This window comes from Phascolarctos cinereus, unplaced genomic scaffold, assembly GCF_003287225.1.
Source record: "Phascolarctos cinereus isolate Bilbo 61053 unplaced genomic scaffold, phaCin_HiC Scaffold_3;HRSCAF=262, whole genome shotgun sequence".
NCBI classification, from domain to species: Eukaryota; Metazoa; Chordata; class Mammalia; order Diprotodontia; family Phascolarctidae; genus Phascolarctos; species Phascolarctos cinereus.
In genome coordinates, this window is record NW_027555736.1 from 187,866,787 (window position 1) to 187,883,814 (window position 17,028).

Sequence of the window (17,028 nt, forward strand, 5' to 3'; positions counted from 1 at the left end):
AAGCAAGAGAAACAACACCAGCATATCAGGGTTGACTAATTAACACAAATAGTACTTCAGAAGTCGGAACCACTACCTTAATTAGGTTGCTTTGCTGGGGAAAAAAAAAATACCCAGCACTAACTCAATTCTAAAAATAGTATTTAATGGACTAAAAAACAGCACTTATATTTTCACATTAAAATGCTCAAGATGCCTTTTGCTAGACTTTCCAAAAGATATTCTATTACAAAAGAGGTGCTGTGCACAATTATTTATATTACAGGGGCCCAATGGCGCTACAACATATATAATTCTATGTCAGCAAGTCCGCTCTATATAGATCACTTGTCTATGACATGGTTTGGGGATGCTGGGACCCCCAAAATGTCAGGGTCCAAGGCGGAGTTGCCTGGGATGAATTCGCACTCAAGCCATCCCTTAATCAAGTGATGCCAATAGAAGCGGGCAAGGGTTGTTAAGGAACCTGCAACCTGATGAGGATGATACTAATGCTTATATGGAAAAGGGACAGTGAAAGGACGCCAAGTACGCTAATTAGGTGATGTTGGGTGGGATTAGGGAGTGGTCAGTTATATGCAAGTAGTCCAGGTGCTGGGCTGCTGGAATGTACGGGAAAACTAAGGGACATAACAGAGTTGACGGAACAAGACAGAAGAGTTGCCACTGCACGGTCCTTGGGCAGGCACCAGAGACAGGATCCTTGAGCAGGCATCCCTTGTGTCTGTGACGATAGCCTTTATCTGAGGAACTACACGGTTAACTCTATCTGCCTGTAACAAGGAGAGAATTTTCTCACCAGGGGAGGTAAGGGGGAAGGGACCCTGAGATTCTGGGTTACTTTCAGAGACATGTCTTAGGGCCTTTTAGGGACCAGGTTCCACTATTCCATCATCTAGGTACTGTGCAAAGTTATAAAATTTAAAGAAAAAAAAAGATGCCTAATAGGTTTAAGGCAAATAGCACTTAAGAGTTTACAAAGCAACTTTGCATCAATTATTACATCTGATCCTCTCAATAACCCTATGAGAGAATCAGAGCAGATATGCTCAAGTTCCTGATGAGGACAGAGAGGCTCAGGAGACGCTAAGTGGCTTTCCCTAGATCCTAAAGCAAGTAAGGGATAGTCAAGACTCAAACACTGACCTTGTAACTCATTCATTCATTCTATGAATATTTAATGGGCACTTACTTACATGTTCAAGAAAATGTTACTAGGCACCTACCTACATGAGCAAATGACACTCTGGAAGACACAAAGAAAATTCAGAAAGGGATCTTGTTCTCATGGAGTTTACAGTGTACTAGGAGAGAGGGCATAGACAAATAAGCACAAGAGAAAAAATAAACATAATAAAAGTCATGAAAACACAATAATCAGAATACAAAGTAATGTTAATTCAGAAGGTGGAAGATTAGTTTTTAAAAAGCTTCATTAAAGAGATGGCATTTGTAAGATGACAGAGTACAGGTGACAACCCAGCTAAACTCTCCCAACATTCCCCTCCAAACAACTTTAAAATAACTCCTAAAATAAAATTTTAGAGCAGGAGAGCCAACAAACAGTCAGAGTGAGACATCTTTCCAGCCTAACACAATTTAGGAGGCTGGCAAGAATAGCTCTATGACACCTGGGTGGGAACCAGAACTCTAAGTCCAGAGACAGTAACTGGGGAAAGGGAGGGGGGCCAGACAACTGGTCAGAAAGAGGTTAAAAGGGGCTGTTTGCTGGCACTGGATGCTGCTGGTGATGATGGTCTACTCTATTGCCTATACACAGTTCTAAGTGGCAGTTAAAGGGTAGAGAGGAGTGTTTCTAGATGATCACAAGGGAGCAAGGTCCCTATCGTAGTTTTAGGACCAGAGCCCAGGCCAAGAGAATGGTGACTTTTAGAAGCACCAAAAACTTGCAGACCCCAGAACAAACTCTTAAAACAGCAGCACAAAAAAGCTGAAGCTTGGCACAATGCCTCCTCACCTCTACGTAAGCAAAGTTCAACTTTAATAGAAAGCTCAAAGTCAAAAAACAGGCTGGAAAAATGAGCAAAAAACAAAAAAGAATTTGACCATAAAAAGCTACTTTGGTGCCAGGGAAGATCAAGATAACACTCAGAAGAAGACAACAATGTGAAAACAACTACAAGCAAAACCTCAAAAAAAATGTTAACTGGACCCCAGCCCAACAAGTATTCCTGGAAAAGTTAAAGAGACAAGAGCAGTAGAGGAAAAATTGGGAAAAGAAATGAGAGCAATGCAAGAAAATTATGAAAAGAGAATTAACAGCTTGGGAAACAAGGCACAAAAAAATACTGAAAAAATAACACTTAAAAAAAAAACAGACTTGGCCTAATGGTAAAAGAGACACAAAAATTCACTAATGAAAAGAGCTCCTTAAAAAGCAAAACAGGACAAATGGAAAAGGAGGTACAAAAAGGAAGTACAAAGGAGGTACAAACTGAAGAAAATAATTCCTTCAAAATTAGAATTGGGCAAGTGGAAGCTAATGATTCCATGAGACATCAAGAAACAATAAAACAAAGTCAAAAGAATTAAAAAAGAAGAAAATATTAAACATTTCATCATAAAAACAATTGACTTAGAAAACAGATCTAGGAGAGATAATTCAAAAATTATTGGACTACCTGAAAGCCATGATCAGCAAAAGAGTCTTGACATATTTCAAAAAATTATTAAGGAAAACCGCCCTGATACCATAGAATCAGATGTTAAAATAGAAATAGAAAGAATCCACCAATCACATCCTGAAACAGACACACAAATGAAAATTCTCACAGCTAAATTCCAGAGCTCCTGCGTCAAGGAGAAAATATTGAAAGCAGCCAGAAAGAAACAATTCAAATATTGTGGCACCACAGTCAAGATCACACAAGATTTAGTGGCTTCTGTGTTGAAGTAGTAGAGAACATGGAATATGATATTCTAGAGGCAACTGAGCTACAATTACAACCAAAAATAACCTATCTAGCAAAACTGAGTATAATCCTTAAGTGAAGGAAATGAAGATTTAATGAAATAGAGGACTTTCAAATATTCCTGATGAAAAAAACTGGAATAGAAAATTTGACATTCAAATACAAGACTCAAGAGAAGCATAAAAAGGTAAACATGAAAGAGTAAAGCATAAGGGACTCAATAAAGTTAAATTGTTTATATTCCTATATGGGAAGATGATACATGCAACTCCTAAGAACTTTACCATTATTAGGGCAGTTAAAAAGAGTTTACATAGACAGAGGGCATGAGTATAAATCGATTATGTTGGGATGATCTAAAAAAAATGAAGGGATGAGAAAGAAGGATTCACTGGAAGAGAAGCTGGAAGGGAGAGGTAGAATGGGGAAAATTTTCTCACATAAAAGAGGCATGCTAGGAAGAGCTTTTATAGTGGAGGAAAAAATGGTGGGGGGAGGGGTGGCAGGCAAAGCTTGAACCTCACTCTCATCAGAACTGGTTCAAAGAGGGAGAATATAATATATAATCAGTATGGTATAAAATCAAGAAAATCTTATTTCCCTAGGGAAATAAGAAGAGAAGGAGATAACAGATGAAGCGTAGGGAAGATGATAAAAGAGGACAGATTAAGGGAAGCAGTGGTCAGAAGCAAAACAGATTTTTGAGGAGGGACAGGATAAGAAGAGAGAGAAGGAGAAACAGAAAAAAATAGGATAGAGAAAAATGCATTAGTAATCATAATTGTGAATGTGAAGAGGATAAGCTCATCTATAAAACAGAAGTAGATAAAATGTAGAAACCAGAATCCAGAATATGTTGTTTACATGAGACACACTTGAAATGAAAGACATACACAGAGTTAAAATAAAGGGATGGAGCAAAATCTTTTATGCTTTAGCTGGAGTAAAAAAGGCAGGGGTAACAATTATGATCTTAGACAAAGCAAGAGCAAAAAGAGACCTAATGAAAAAAGATAATCAAGGAAACTACATTTTACTAAAAGGTACTATAGACAATGAAGTAGTACCAATTTTTATAGCAAGTTTCTGTGATAAAGGCCTCATTTCTCAAATATATAGGGAAGTGAGTCAAATTTATAAAAATAAGAGCTACTCCATAACTGATAAGTAGTTAAAGGATATGAACTGGGAGATTTTAGAAGAAGAAATCAAAACTATCTATACTTATGTGAAAAAAAATGCTCTAAATCAATATTGATTAAAGAAAAGCAAATTAAAACAATTCTGAGACACAACTTCACAGGTTATCAGAAATTACAATTGTTAAAGTGAATGAGGGAAAATAGGCCAATAATAAACTGCTAGAGTTATAAACTGGTCCAATCATTCTGGAGAATAATTTGGAACTCTGCCCAAAGAAATATAAAACTGTGCATTCCTTTTGACATGGCAATACCACTACTGGGTTTATAACCAAAGAGATCAATGAAAAAGGACCTATATGCACAAAAATATTTATGGCAGCTCTTTTTGTGGAGGCAAAGAATTGGAAATTAAGGGGACGCTCATCAGTTGGGGAATGGTTGAATAAGTTGTGGCATATGATTGTGATGGAGTACTACTGAGCCATAAGAAATGGTAAGATGAATGGTTTCAGAAAAACCTGGGAAGACTTACATGAACTGGCGCAAAGTGATGTGAGAAGAACCAGGAGAGAATTGTGCAAAGTTACAACAGTGTTATATGATGATCAACCGTGAAAGACTTGGCTACTCTGATCAATACAATTATCCAAGAAAATTCCAAAGGACTCATGACGAAAAAGTGCTATTCACCTCCAGGGAAAGAACTGTGAGTATAAAGTGAAGGATAATTTTCTCATTTTTTGTTTATATATTTTTAAGGGATGGCTAATACGGAAATGTTTTACATGATTTCATATGTATAAATGATTTCATGTTCTTGTCTTCTCAGTAGGTACAGAAGGGGTGAGAGAGAGAATTTGGAACTCAAAGTTTAAAAAGAAAATATCTAAAAAATAAACAATAAATTTATTTTTTTAAAAAGAGAGAGGGCTTTTGGGCTGAGCCTTAAATCAGGATGGCTAGGAGCTGACGTGAAGGAGGGGAGAGAGCTACAGGGCAGAAGATGATTATAGCCTGTAAGTAAGTATAGAGGCAGTGTTTTTTTCCAATTAACCAAAGTGCATGTCCATCATGACCTACTTCCTTGGGACAAATTCTCATGAAGTAAAATGTCCTAAACTTAACACAATGGCTCTCAATCACTTTGACAAGTATTTATTAAGCATCTGTAGATCTACACAGCTGTTGTGCTACCTGCATTATTGTATGGCCTATGAAAACCTGGGCAGTCTATCAGAGCCATGAAACATGCCATGTCTCAGGAAGAGCCTAAAGACTACCTGGCAAAATAAGGTATCAAAAATGCAAGCAGAGAACAAAAGAAAACTTACAAGGAAGCAAAGAAAAGATGGACAGCTCAGAACACAAGGTGTAGTATCCATTAGATAGGCTTTCTTGAAATGGAAATTTATTGCTACATATTTTGAATCCTCTCTTATGTCCTACTGTGCACATGGCAATGCTTTTTTTTCCTTTTCTTATTTTGTATTTAAGTTTATAATATGTTTCTTTTCTTTTCTTGTGTATTTATATTTTAGTATTTAAGAAAAATTAATTTTTTTTAAATTTAAAAAAAGATAAGGTACCAGACACTGAAGTCCTCTCTAGAGCTGAACTGCCAAACATCAGACTCCATTGTCAAAAGCACAACTCTGATGGGTTGGCCTTGCAGCCCAAATGTCAAATGCATGCTTACCCAAAAGACTACTTTACGGAGAACTGGCACAAGGTAATCATTCACATGGTGGTCAGAAGAAGTGGTATAAGCACACTCTCAAGGTATCACTAAACAAGGTTAGTATATGGGGGAACTGGCCCTGGATTCATGAGGACCTGAGTTCAAATCTGACCTCAGACAGATAACACTTACTAGCTGTGGCAAGTCACTTAATCCCATTGCCTAGCCAAAAAAAAAAAAAGGTTAGTATTGACTGGGAGACATGGGAAATGCCGGTACAGGACTGCCCAGCATGGTATGCCCACGTCAAAGAAGGCACTGTACTCCATGAGCAAAGCAGAATTGTGGAAGCATAAAAGAAACATGAACTACACAAATGTTTTAATGAACCACTTGCGCCCTATCTGTGGGAGTGCCTGTGGAACGTATATTGGACTGCTCAGCCACAGCCAAACACACCATACCCTGACCCCAGCATTGTGACGTCCTTGGTCTTCTTTGAAAACAAAGGATGGAGGGGCAGCTAGGAGGCACAGTGGATAGAGCGCTGGACCTCAAGTCAAGAAGACTCAAGTTCAAACCTAACTTCAGTCACTTACTAAGCTGTGTGGACCTCAGCAAGTCACTAAATCTCTGCTTCAGTTTACCCATCTATAAAATGGGAATGACAATAGCAGCTACCTCATAGGTTGTTGTGAGGATCAAATAAGATATTTGTAAAGTGCTTTGCAAACTTCAAAGCACTATATAAATCAAGCTATTGTTAACTTATTTTATAAAGCCATAGAAAGGATGTAAAACATCATGCAAATTTTCAAGTGTTATTTTAAGTGCTAGCTACTACTGATTTTTTTTTAATCTAGAAGTTGATTTTAAACTATGCTTTTAGTCTTCTAGACAATTTCTAATTCATCAAACTAAAAGTATCAATTAGGGTAGCTAGGTGGTACAATAGATAGAGCACCCTGGATTCAAATGCAGCCTCAGACATTTAGTAGCTATGTGACTCTGGGCAAGTCACTCACTCCCATTTCCCTCAGTTCCTCATCTGTAAAATGAGGACACACTGAAGAGGGAAATGCAAACCACTCCAGTATCTTTGCCAAGAAAACCCCTACCGGAGTCAGGAAGAGTCAGACATGATTGAAATGACTGAACAACAACAATAAAAAACTATTAACTACAACTCTTGAGAATGTCAATTGAGAACTTCTCTCTTGATTCTATTTCAAAATCTTTTTCAAATTTTAATAATGTGGGTTAGAAACATAAGGTCAATTTACCTAACTAGGAGGATCATTAAAAATTAGTATAGATTTAGGAAACTATGGCATCTCCTTTTTGGGGAGGTAAGTGAAGAGAGTTCTTCAAAATTAGGCTAGACCAGGATATTAAATGTATCCTTATAACGAAGGCTAGCTAAAGATGTGGGAAAATTCTAGCTCAGTTATGTCCCTTTTCTCAGAACCAGTTTAACTCAGGAAATAAGAGCAGGAGAGTTTCCATTAACCCATTATGCTGAAATCTAACTAATATCTGCTAAACTTATAGTGTAAGGATTTACAAAACATCCTATAATTCCCTTAAAGATAGTAGCTATGTCCTATAAGATAGTACCTTTGTTCTATCATTTCAGTCACACCCAACCCTTTGTGACCCCCTTGGGGTTTTCTTGGCAAAGATACTGGAGTGGATTGCTATTTCCTTCTCCGGCTCATTTTCTAGATGAGGAAACCGAGGCAAATGGGGTTAAGTAACTTGCCCAGGGTCCCACTGCTAGTAACTGCCTAAGGCCAGATTTGAACTCAGGGATATGAGTTTCCTGACTTCTGGCCTGGTATTCTATCCACTGTGCTACCTCACTGCCCCATAAGACAGTAAAATAACATCAATTCAGATACCACTAATTTAGAATTTGAAATAATAAGGACATGACAAAATACTTGGTTTCCCCTCTAGCCACACTCCTAAAACGAAATATCTTGGGACAAAATATAAGTAGTATACACTGACAAATAGCAACACAAAACTATCTTATTAAAATGTTTTGCTGCAAAATTATTTTATATTTCTTTTAATTCAAAAATAAAGATATTTTATTCATTTTATCATATCTTTAGTACTATGAGCTTCACTACCATCCACTACTGAAATCAGAACTATGGGCTTCATTCAAGTTTTACACAAGCCAGATTTGAGGGGAAATATAGCCTATATCTGAACCAAAACAGTATATATAATACTGAATAGAAAATCTGAAGTTCAGTGGAAACTCTGGGAATACTCTTTAAAATGGGCTAGATGAATATTTGTCAAGTATATCACGGCAGAGATTTCTTTTGGGTATGAACTGGACTAGATGGCTGCTCGAAGTCCCCTCCAACTCTCAAATTCTATGATTCTGCGATTGCATACTTATCACATAATTTGCAAAATGACAACACTAATAATAACACTTCCAAAAAGTCCTATTCTAATGGAATGTCTTTCAAAGGCTATATTGGTGCCCAGCAAATATCAGCTCTGGTAAATGCTACCATTCTGATGGTCTGTGGACCAACTAAGTGTAGGGGTACTCACTGACAACAGGTTAGCCATTAAATGGTGAATTCTTTGGGTTGGAAACCAAAGAGGAAAAAAAATGAGAAAAGCTTTCAATCCTGTGTGGTCTCCTCCTCCTGCTTTTGTGTAAACTGGCAGTTGTGTGTTAGAAAAGGGTGAAAAGCAAGATGGCAGATTAAAGGCAGAGACTCACCTCACCTCTCCCCCAAACCCCTCAAAATACCTGTGAAAAATGACTAAACAAATTCTAAAGCAGCAGAACCCACAAAAAGACAGAGTGAGAGAAATTTCCAGTCTAAAACAACTTGGAAGGTTGGCAGGAAAGATTTATTGCACCAGGGTGAGAAAGGAGCACCGTCCAGTAGGCACCAGCGCAGACCAGGCCCCAGAAAACCCGAAGCAGGCCTTGGAGTGACTGAGTCACTGGCAGCAGTGGTGCTTTCCAGACCTCTTAGCCCACAGATGCCAAAGACAACTTAGAACAGACCTGCACAACTTGGCAGTAGGTAGGGGCCAAAATTAAAATAGGCTAAACTTCTTAGGGCCACAGATAGATTAGACTAGAGACAGACTGATTATGGTTGGTTGCCACAGGACACGTGACAAACAGGAGCGAGTGCACAGCAGCAATCCTACATTTTTGCAGGCCACCAGAAATTCTTTGGTGGGTTACCACTGGCCCATGGGCCGTATGTTGCACAGGCCTGACTTAGAAGGTCAGCAGGAAAAGTGTGTCACACCTGAATAAGAGTGGAAGACAGTCTAGCACAGGCTGGGCCAGCACAGGCCACTCTAGCACAGCCCCAGCCCTAGCAAACCAGGAGCAGCCTTTGGGAATAACTGAATCAGCAGCAGTAGCAGCAGCAGAAGCAGTGGCGGCTGCTTCCAGAGCTCTCAGCCCACAGCTGGTAATGGGGGCTGAATAGCTGGTCAGAAAGAGATTACAGGGGTCTTTTTGCTAGTTCTGAGGCAGAACCCTGTTGCTTCGCCCGCACTCAGATGCAGGTCACAGTCCTGGATGGCAGTCCCAATGCAAGAAAGAATACTAGCATAGCAGAGCTTGCAGACAGCAGTGGAAAAGAGATCCTCCTCATAATGCTAGGGCAGAAAAGAGTGCTCATGGTCGCTCATAGACCATAACACAGGTCACGTTAGAAGAACTGAAAACTTACAGGTCCCTACAAGTATCTCTGAAAACAGCTGTACAAAATCCCTGATGCTTGAGACCTCCACCCTGAAAGCAGAGCCCTCCTTTAACAAAGAGTTAAAGGTCAACTAATAGGCTGGTTAAAATGAGCAAACATCAGGGAAAAAAAAACACCTCTGACTATAGAAAGTTATTATGGTGACAAGGAAGATCAAAGAATACTCAGAAGAAGACAACAAAATCAAAGATCCTACATCTAAATCCTCCAAGAAAAATATGAATTGGTTTCAGGCCATGGAAGAGCTCAAAAAGGATTCTGAAAATCAAGTAAGAGAGGTGGAGAAAAAATTGGGAAGAGAAATGAGAGTGATACAAGAAAATCAAGAGAAAAGAGTCAACAGCTTAGTAAAGGAGACACAAAAAATATTGAAGAAAATAACACCTTAAAAAACAAGACTAGGCCAAATGGCAAAAGAGGTCCAAAAAGCCAGTGAGGAGAAGAATGCCTTAAAAGCAGAACTGGTCAAATGGAAAAGGGGATCCAAAAAAGCTCACTGAAGAAAATAATTCTTTAAAAATTAGAATGGAAGTAAAAAAAAAACCCAATAACAACAACAAAACAGAATGGAGCAAATAGAAGCCAATGACTATGAGAAATCAAGAAACAATAAAACAAAACCAAAAGAATGAAAAAAATAGAAGACAACGTGAAATATCTCATTGTAAAAACAAATGACCTAGAAAACAGATTGAGGAGAGATAATTTAAAAATTATTGGACTACCTGAAAGCCATGATAAAAAAAAAAAGAGTCTAGGCATCATATTTCAAGAAATTATCAAGGAACACTGTCCTGATATTCTAGAACCAGAGGGTAAAATAGAAATTGAAAGAATCCACCTATTGCCTCCTGAAAGAGATCCCAAAATAAAAACTGCTAGGAATATTATAGCCAAATTCCAGAGTTCCCAGGTCAAAGAGAAAATATTGCAAGCAGCCAGAAAGAAACAATTCAAGTATGGTCAAAACACAGTCAGGATAACACAAGTTTTAGCAGCTTCTACATTAAAGGATCAGAGGGCTTGGAATATGATATTCTGGAGGGCAAAAGAGCTAGGATTAAAACCAAAAATCACCTACCTAGTAAAATTGAGTATAATCCTTCAGGGGGAGAAAAATGGACACTCAATGAGACAGAGGACTTTCAAGCATTGTTGATGAAAAGACCAGAGCTGAATAGAAAATTTTACTTTCAAATACAAGACTCAAGAGAAGCATAAAAAGATAAACAGGAAAAGGAAATTATAAGGGACTTAATAAGGTTAAATTGTTTACATTCCTCATGGGAACATGATACATGTAACTCATAAGACCTTTCTCATCATTAGGGTAGTTAGAAGGAGCATATATAGACAGAGGGCACAGGTGTGAATTGAATATGAAGGGATATCTAAAAATAAACTTAAGGGGGTGAAAAAGAATGTACTGGGAATAAGAGAAATGGAGAAATAGAATGGAGTAAATTCTCTCACATAAAAGAAGCAGGGAAAAGTTTTTACAATGAAGGGGCAGAGTGGAGAGGTGAGGGGCAGTGAGAGAATTTTACTCTCATCAGAATTGGCTCAAAGAGGGAATAACATACACATGCAATTGGGTATAAAAATCTATCTTACCCTACAGGAAAGTAGGAGGGGAAGGGGATAAAAGAAGGGGAGAGTGACAGAAGGGAGGGTAGAATTGGGGAAGGGGTAGTCAGAAGCAAAACAGTTTTGAGGAGGGACAGGGTGAAAGGAAAGAGAGAATAGAATAAACAGGGGTTGGGGAAACAGGATGGAGGCAAACACAGTTTGCAACAGTAACTGTGAAAAAAATTTTGAAGCAAGTTTTGCTGCTAAAAACCTCATTTCTCAAACATATAGAGAACTGAATCAAATTTATAAAAATAAGAGCCATTCCCCAAACAATAAATGATCAAAAGATATGATCAGTTTTCAGAAGTAATTAAAGCTATCTATAGCCATGTGAAAAAATACTCTAACTCAGTACTGATTGGAGAAATGCAAATTAAAACAATTCTGAGGTACTACCTCATACCTATCAGATTGGCTAATAGGACAGAAAAGGTAAATTACAAATGGTGGAGGGGATGTGTGAAAAATGAAACATTAATGCATGGTTGATGGAGTTGGGAACTGATTCAACCATTCTGCAGAACAATTTGGAACTATGACCAAAGGGCCATAAAACCAGGTTTATCCTTTGATCTAGAATACCACTATTAGGTCTATATCCCAAAAGAGATACAAAACCAAAAAGGAAAAGGACCTATATGTACAAAAATATTTATAGCAGCTCTTTTCTGAGGGTGAAGAATTAGAAATTGAGGGAATGCTCATCAATTGGGGAATGGCTGAACAAGTTGTGGTATGTGATTATGATGGAATATTATATGGAGTATTATAAGAAATGATGAGCAGGATGCTCTCAGAAAAACCTGGAAAGACTTGCACAGGATGATGCAAAGTGAAATGTACTGTGTAGAAAGTAACAGCAATATTATAAGATGATCAGCTATGAATAACTTAGCTATTCTCAGCAATACAATGATCCAAGACAGCTCTGAAGGACTTATGATGAAAAATACTATCCATCCTCAGAGAAAGAACTGATGGTGTCTGAATACAGATTGAAGCACACTTTTTTTAAAAATTTATTTATTTTTCTTGAGGGTTTTTTTTTTGGTCTATGTTTTCTGTCACAGTATGACTATTTAGGATATGTCTAGCATGACTACACACGCATAACCTATATCAAACTGCTTGCCTTTTCAATAGGAGTTGGGGGAGAAGAGGGAGGGAGAAAATTTGAAACTCAAAGTTTTTAAAACAAATGTTAGAATTGTTTTTACATGTAACTGGTGAAAATTAAAATACTAAATAAATACAAAAAAAAGAAAAAAGGAAAGGGTGAATAATGAAATCATTAAAATATGAAATAAAATGAAATAATTTTTTAAAATCATGCAGAGGGAAGAAGAGAATACTAAAGAATCACAGTTTTTAGACTATCTGTAAACATAAACTTAACGCCAGGGATTCTAAATGTGAGGTCTTTTTCTAATAACCAAAAAAAAAATTGCCTTACTGTTGAAAAAAAAAATGTCACTATTCATATTCTCATGACAAACACAATCAAAAGACAAAAGTTGCAGCTAAATCAAAGGATGGTTCAAAGATTCTCTTTGGAGAGGTAAACAAAGAAACTGAACTTGTTTCTTTGTGTACAAAAGGCAACAAGAGATATCACTGATGGAATACTTAGTCATCTCATCTTGCAGTGCTCATGCTATACATAAAGACTACCATGAAGAAAACTGAAGCTTATAAGCCAACATCTGCTGCAGATGAAGAGGAAAAGAAATTGCATAAAGAACTGGACAAAAGCCTGCAAACTAAGTCAATTTTATTTGGTGGCTTCAATGTAAAGGCAGCACAAGGAACAATGGGAGAGTGTGTTGGATAAAGATGGCTAAAGTTTAAGAAATGAAAGAGGCTAAAGGTTTATATAACACACAGAAACTTCACATCTCATTTCAGAAATACTTTCATCCAGAAGAGTCACAAGACATTGATATGGAAAACACCAAACAATATCACAAAAAATGAAATTGACAGTTTGACCTCAAAGAAGAGATATGAAGAGACACCTGCCCCCCATTACTTTGAAGAAGTGGAGGCAGGGGTCCATAAGTGTGGAACATTACCAGATAGGACCAAAGTTTTTTGATGTGTTGATTGGTTTTGCTAATTTTTTTCTTTTCCTCTTTAAGAAAGTGTGTAAGGGATGTTTCTCTGGGATGGGAGAGGGGGGGAAAGATATGGGAGAAATATAAGTAATATAAAAATAAAAGATACCAATAATTTTAAAAAATACATGAAACTAACAGTATCTTACGTAATAAGGATGATTAGAGGAATCAAGGGAACCAAAAGAAACACTTAAATGTGAAAAAAAAAAACAAATCACGGTACATGGGCAACGGGGTTATTTCTCACAAAGCCAGGCATTTGCTCTGGTTCTTTTCTGTAGGTCATTCTGGCTCTTAGTGAATGACATGTATTTTGCTGAGATGATGCAGCAATTCCTGATTGGTCTGCAATGATGGGGGCTGCACTGAAGATAACTGTCATAGAGTTAGGAGGAACCTATTTGGTGGAATATTTGGGGGTAAATGCCTGTTGTCTAGATTGTGATGTATAGTTGGTAATCAGTTCATTCAGTTAGACCAAAAGTATATGTTTATCTGGGTCAGGCATTACAGATGCCCACTGCAGATGGATAACCAGTTGGGCCCAGAATTGAACAGGAGGAAGGGAGCAGGGTAGATTACATTTGGGAAATTGTGCGGTCTTTGCAGTCTTTTTAATGACTCCAAGCTGCTCCTTGGCCTAAAAATAAAATTCTTGATACAGTGATTCTATGTGGTTGTGAATCTTGGAACACCACAATTTCTGAAAAATAATCAAAGGTGTAGGTAACCTAAAGGGCAATGAAAAGTCAGATAGTGGGTACATTTGCTATAGCATTTCCATTGAAATATAGGGATACCAAATGGATAGCCCAGGTTCTGCACTCATACTCAGAAAACCTAAAAAGATCTAGAGGAAGGCTCTAAAACATTAAATGAACATGGACAAGAAACAAACAAGAGAGGAAGTCATGGAAAGGTGAAAATCTGCTATGATAGAGACACAACAGCAACTTGATCACTTCAACCCTCACTATGTGTTACCTAATATTGACACTATTTTAGTTATCAGCTAATGGTATTCCCAAACTGCCATAGCTCCCTTCTTCTGACAGTTTGTAATGTATTTTGTGTTAATCATGTCCAGAATTTAAATTTCAACAACAAAAGGCAAAGTCATTTGCCATGAGCTCCGACTTCTCACTTTTCCTCATTTCACAATCCTTTGATATCCTCCTTCACTCTCCCCCCTTTAATTCATGCCCCTGAAGAAGACGTGGCCATTATCCTTATTAAAGCCAAGTTCTTACCAAGTTAGTTGGCCTTACCAAGGCCAATCTGTCTTGATTCCATTGATTCTCATCTTCTCCAGAAGAGGGTTCCCACTGTTACATTCTCTGTCATCATCGTTGTCATCATCATCATCACCATCATCATCATCATCATTCTCCTATCTTCTGGTTCCTTTCTGCTGCCTACCAACACATTTCTCTCTCTCATCCTCAAAAAAGAAAATCTTCTGCACGTCAAAGAGAGCAAAGAAAAAGGAAAAGGATCTCTATGTACAAAAATATTTTTAGCAGCTCTTTTTGTGGTGGCAAAGAATTGGAAACTGAAAGAATGCCCATCAGCTGGGTAATGGCTATACAAATTGTGATACATGTTTGTGATGGAATACTGTTGTGGCATAAGAAATAATGAGCAGGATGATTTCAGAAAAAAACTTGAACTGATCCAAAGTGAAGTGTGAAGAACATTGTACACAGTAATAGCAATATCATATGATGATCAATTGTGAAAGACAACTATTTTGAGCAATACAATAATCCAAGGCAATTCCAAAGGATATGTGATGAAAAATGCTATCCACCTCCAGAGAAAGAACTAATGGAGTCTGAATGCAGATTGAAGCATTTTTTTACTTTATTTTTCTTGGGGTTTTTTTTGGTCTATCCTTTCTTTTGCAAGATGGTTAATGTAGAAATATGTTTTGCATGACCTCACATGCATAATCTATATCATATTGCTTGCCTTCTCAAGACAGAGAAGGAAGGGAGGGAAAGAATTTGAAACTCAAAATTAAAAAAAAACACAAAAATTTTTTAAAATTTACATGTTAATTGATAAAAATAAAAGAAAAAAATTTTTTAAAAAAGAAAACCTTGCTACCTCATACTATATCCAGTAGTAATTGTCATATCTTCCCCACCCCCGTTTTAGCCAAACTATCTGAGAAAGCCATATATACTCATCGAGTCTTCCTTTATCTCTTCTCACTCTCTTCTTAACTCTCTTCAGCCTAGCTTCCAATTTTATTACTTAACTGAAACTATCCTTACCAAAGTTAGCAATAATCTCCTAATTGCCATATTTGAAGGCTTTTTCCCAATCCCTGTTCTTGACCTCACTGCTGCATTTACCACTGTGAACTCTCCTAATCTCCTCTCTGGGTTTTCCTGACACCTGTCCTGGGCAGGTATAGGGACGTTGGGAAGAAAGGAAGGTTTGCAATGAAGGAAAACAATCTCTGTTTTGGACATCTAGTTCAAGATATCTGAAATGCAGTTGTTTATTCAGGGCTGTAGTTCAGGAAAGAGAATATAGAGAGATATATGGATCTGGAAGAGGGGGATCATCTGCATAGATAGATGATAATTAGATTCATGCAAGCTAGTGAGATCACCAAGTGAGACAGTACAGCACGAAAGAGAAGAGGGACCAGGACAGAGGTTATGGGACACCCCCAGTTAGTGGGTATGACATGGATAAAGAACCAGCAAAGGAGACTGAAAAGAAGTCAAACAGATGGAAGGAGAAGTAGGAGACAGTAATAGCATGAAAACCTAGAGAGGAGAGAGGTCAAACACTAGACTGGAGAGGGCTCAGAAGACAGTGAGAAAAGAAGTGGAGGCATCAAGTATTGACAGCATTCTCAGGGGGTTTAGCCTAAGAAGGGAGGAGAAATACAAGATGATAGCTAGCATCAATGATGGGATCAAGTGAATCAGGTTTTTTAAAAGATGGCAGAAACATGAGCTTGTTTGTAGGCAGCAAAGATAGGAAGAGACTGAAGATGAGAGAGTGGGAATAATAGTGGGCACAATCTATTGGAGAAAATGTGAAAGAATGTATGTGGAGGAGTTGGCCTTGGCAAGGAGAAGGGCTCTCTCTTTATCCAAAACAGGAGCGAAGGAGAAGAGGGTAGAGGAAACAGCTGAGTGATGTGAGATGAAGGAGGAAAGGAGGAAGGGAAGTTCTCTGCAAATGGCCTCAATTTGTTCAGTGAGGTATGAGGAAAGGTCCTCAGGTGAGCTGATAAAAGGAGATGCCATGGGAGGCTTGAGGAGAAATAAGAAGGTTTAGAACAACTGCTACAGGGTGTGGCATAGTGAATCAATTAGAGAGGTAAAGACTGATTACTGGGCTGGAGTGAGGGCTCAACTGAGTGTGTGTCTGAGTGTGTGACTGATTATGTTTAGCTGGCATAAATTTGTAGTGAACCCAAGTCACCATAGTTTCATGATTTCCTCCAGCTCCATTCAACAGCATGTGAACAGAAACAAAGGTGGCAGATGGTAGGAGTAATCTAGAGATGGTATAGCATAAGAAATTATCAGTGTTATGATAAGGGACCAAGGGATTCAAGAGTAGAAGAAATTGTAGAGTTGATCTGGTTCACCAAAGGGTCAAGTTAAGGAAGGACAAACAGTGTGGGCAGTGTAGGGATGACTGCTTCTAAAGAACAGAAGGGTGGAAAGAATGGAGAACACAGTGAGGATGAAGGAAAGGTTTAATGGTCATAGAGCATAGGGAAAG

The 17,028-nt window shown here is 38.0% G+C and overlaps 1 protein-coding gene across 1 annotated transcript in view; it reads right to left on the reverse strand.

The window, feature by feature from the left end:
• The window catches only part of TTBK2 (tau tubulin kinase 2), a 215,350-nt gene that overhangs the window by 172,510 nt on the left and 25,812 nt on the right, over positions 1-17,028 (reverse strand).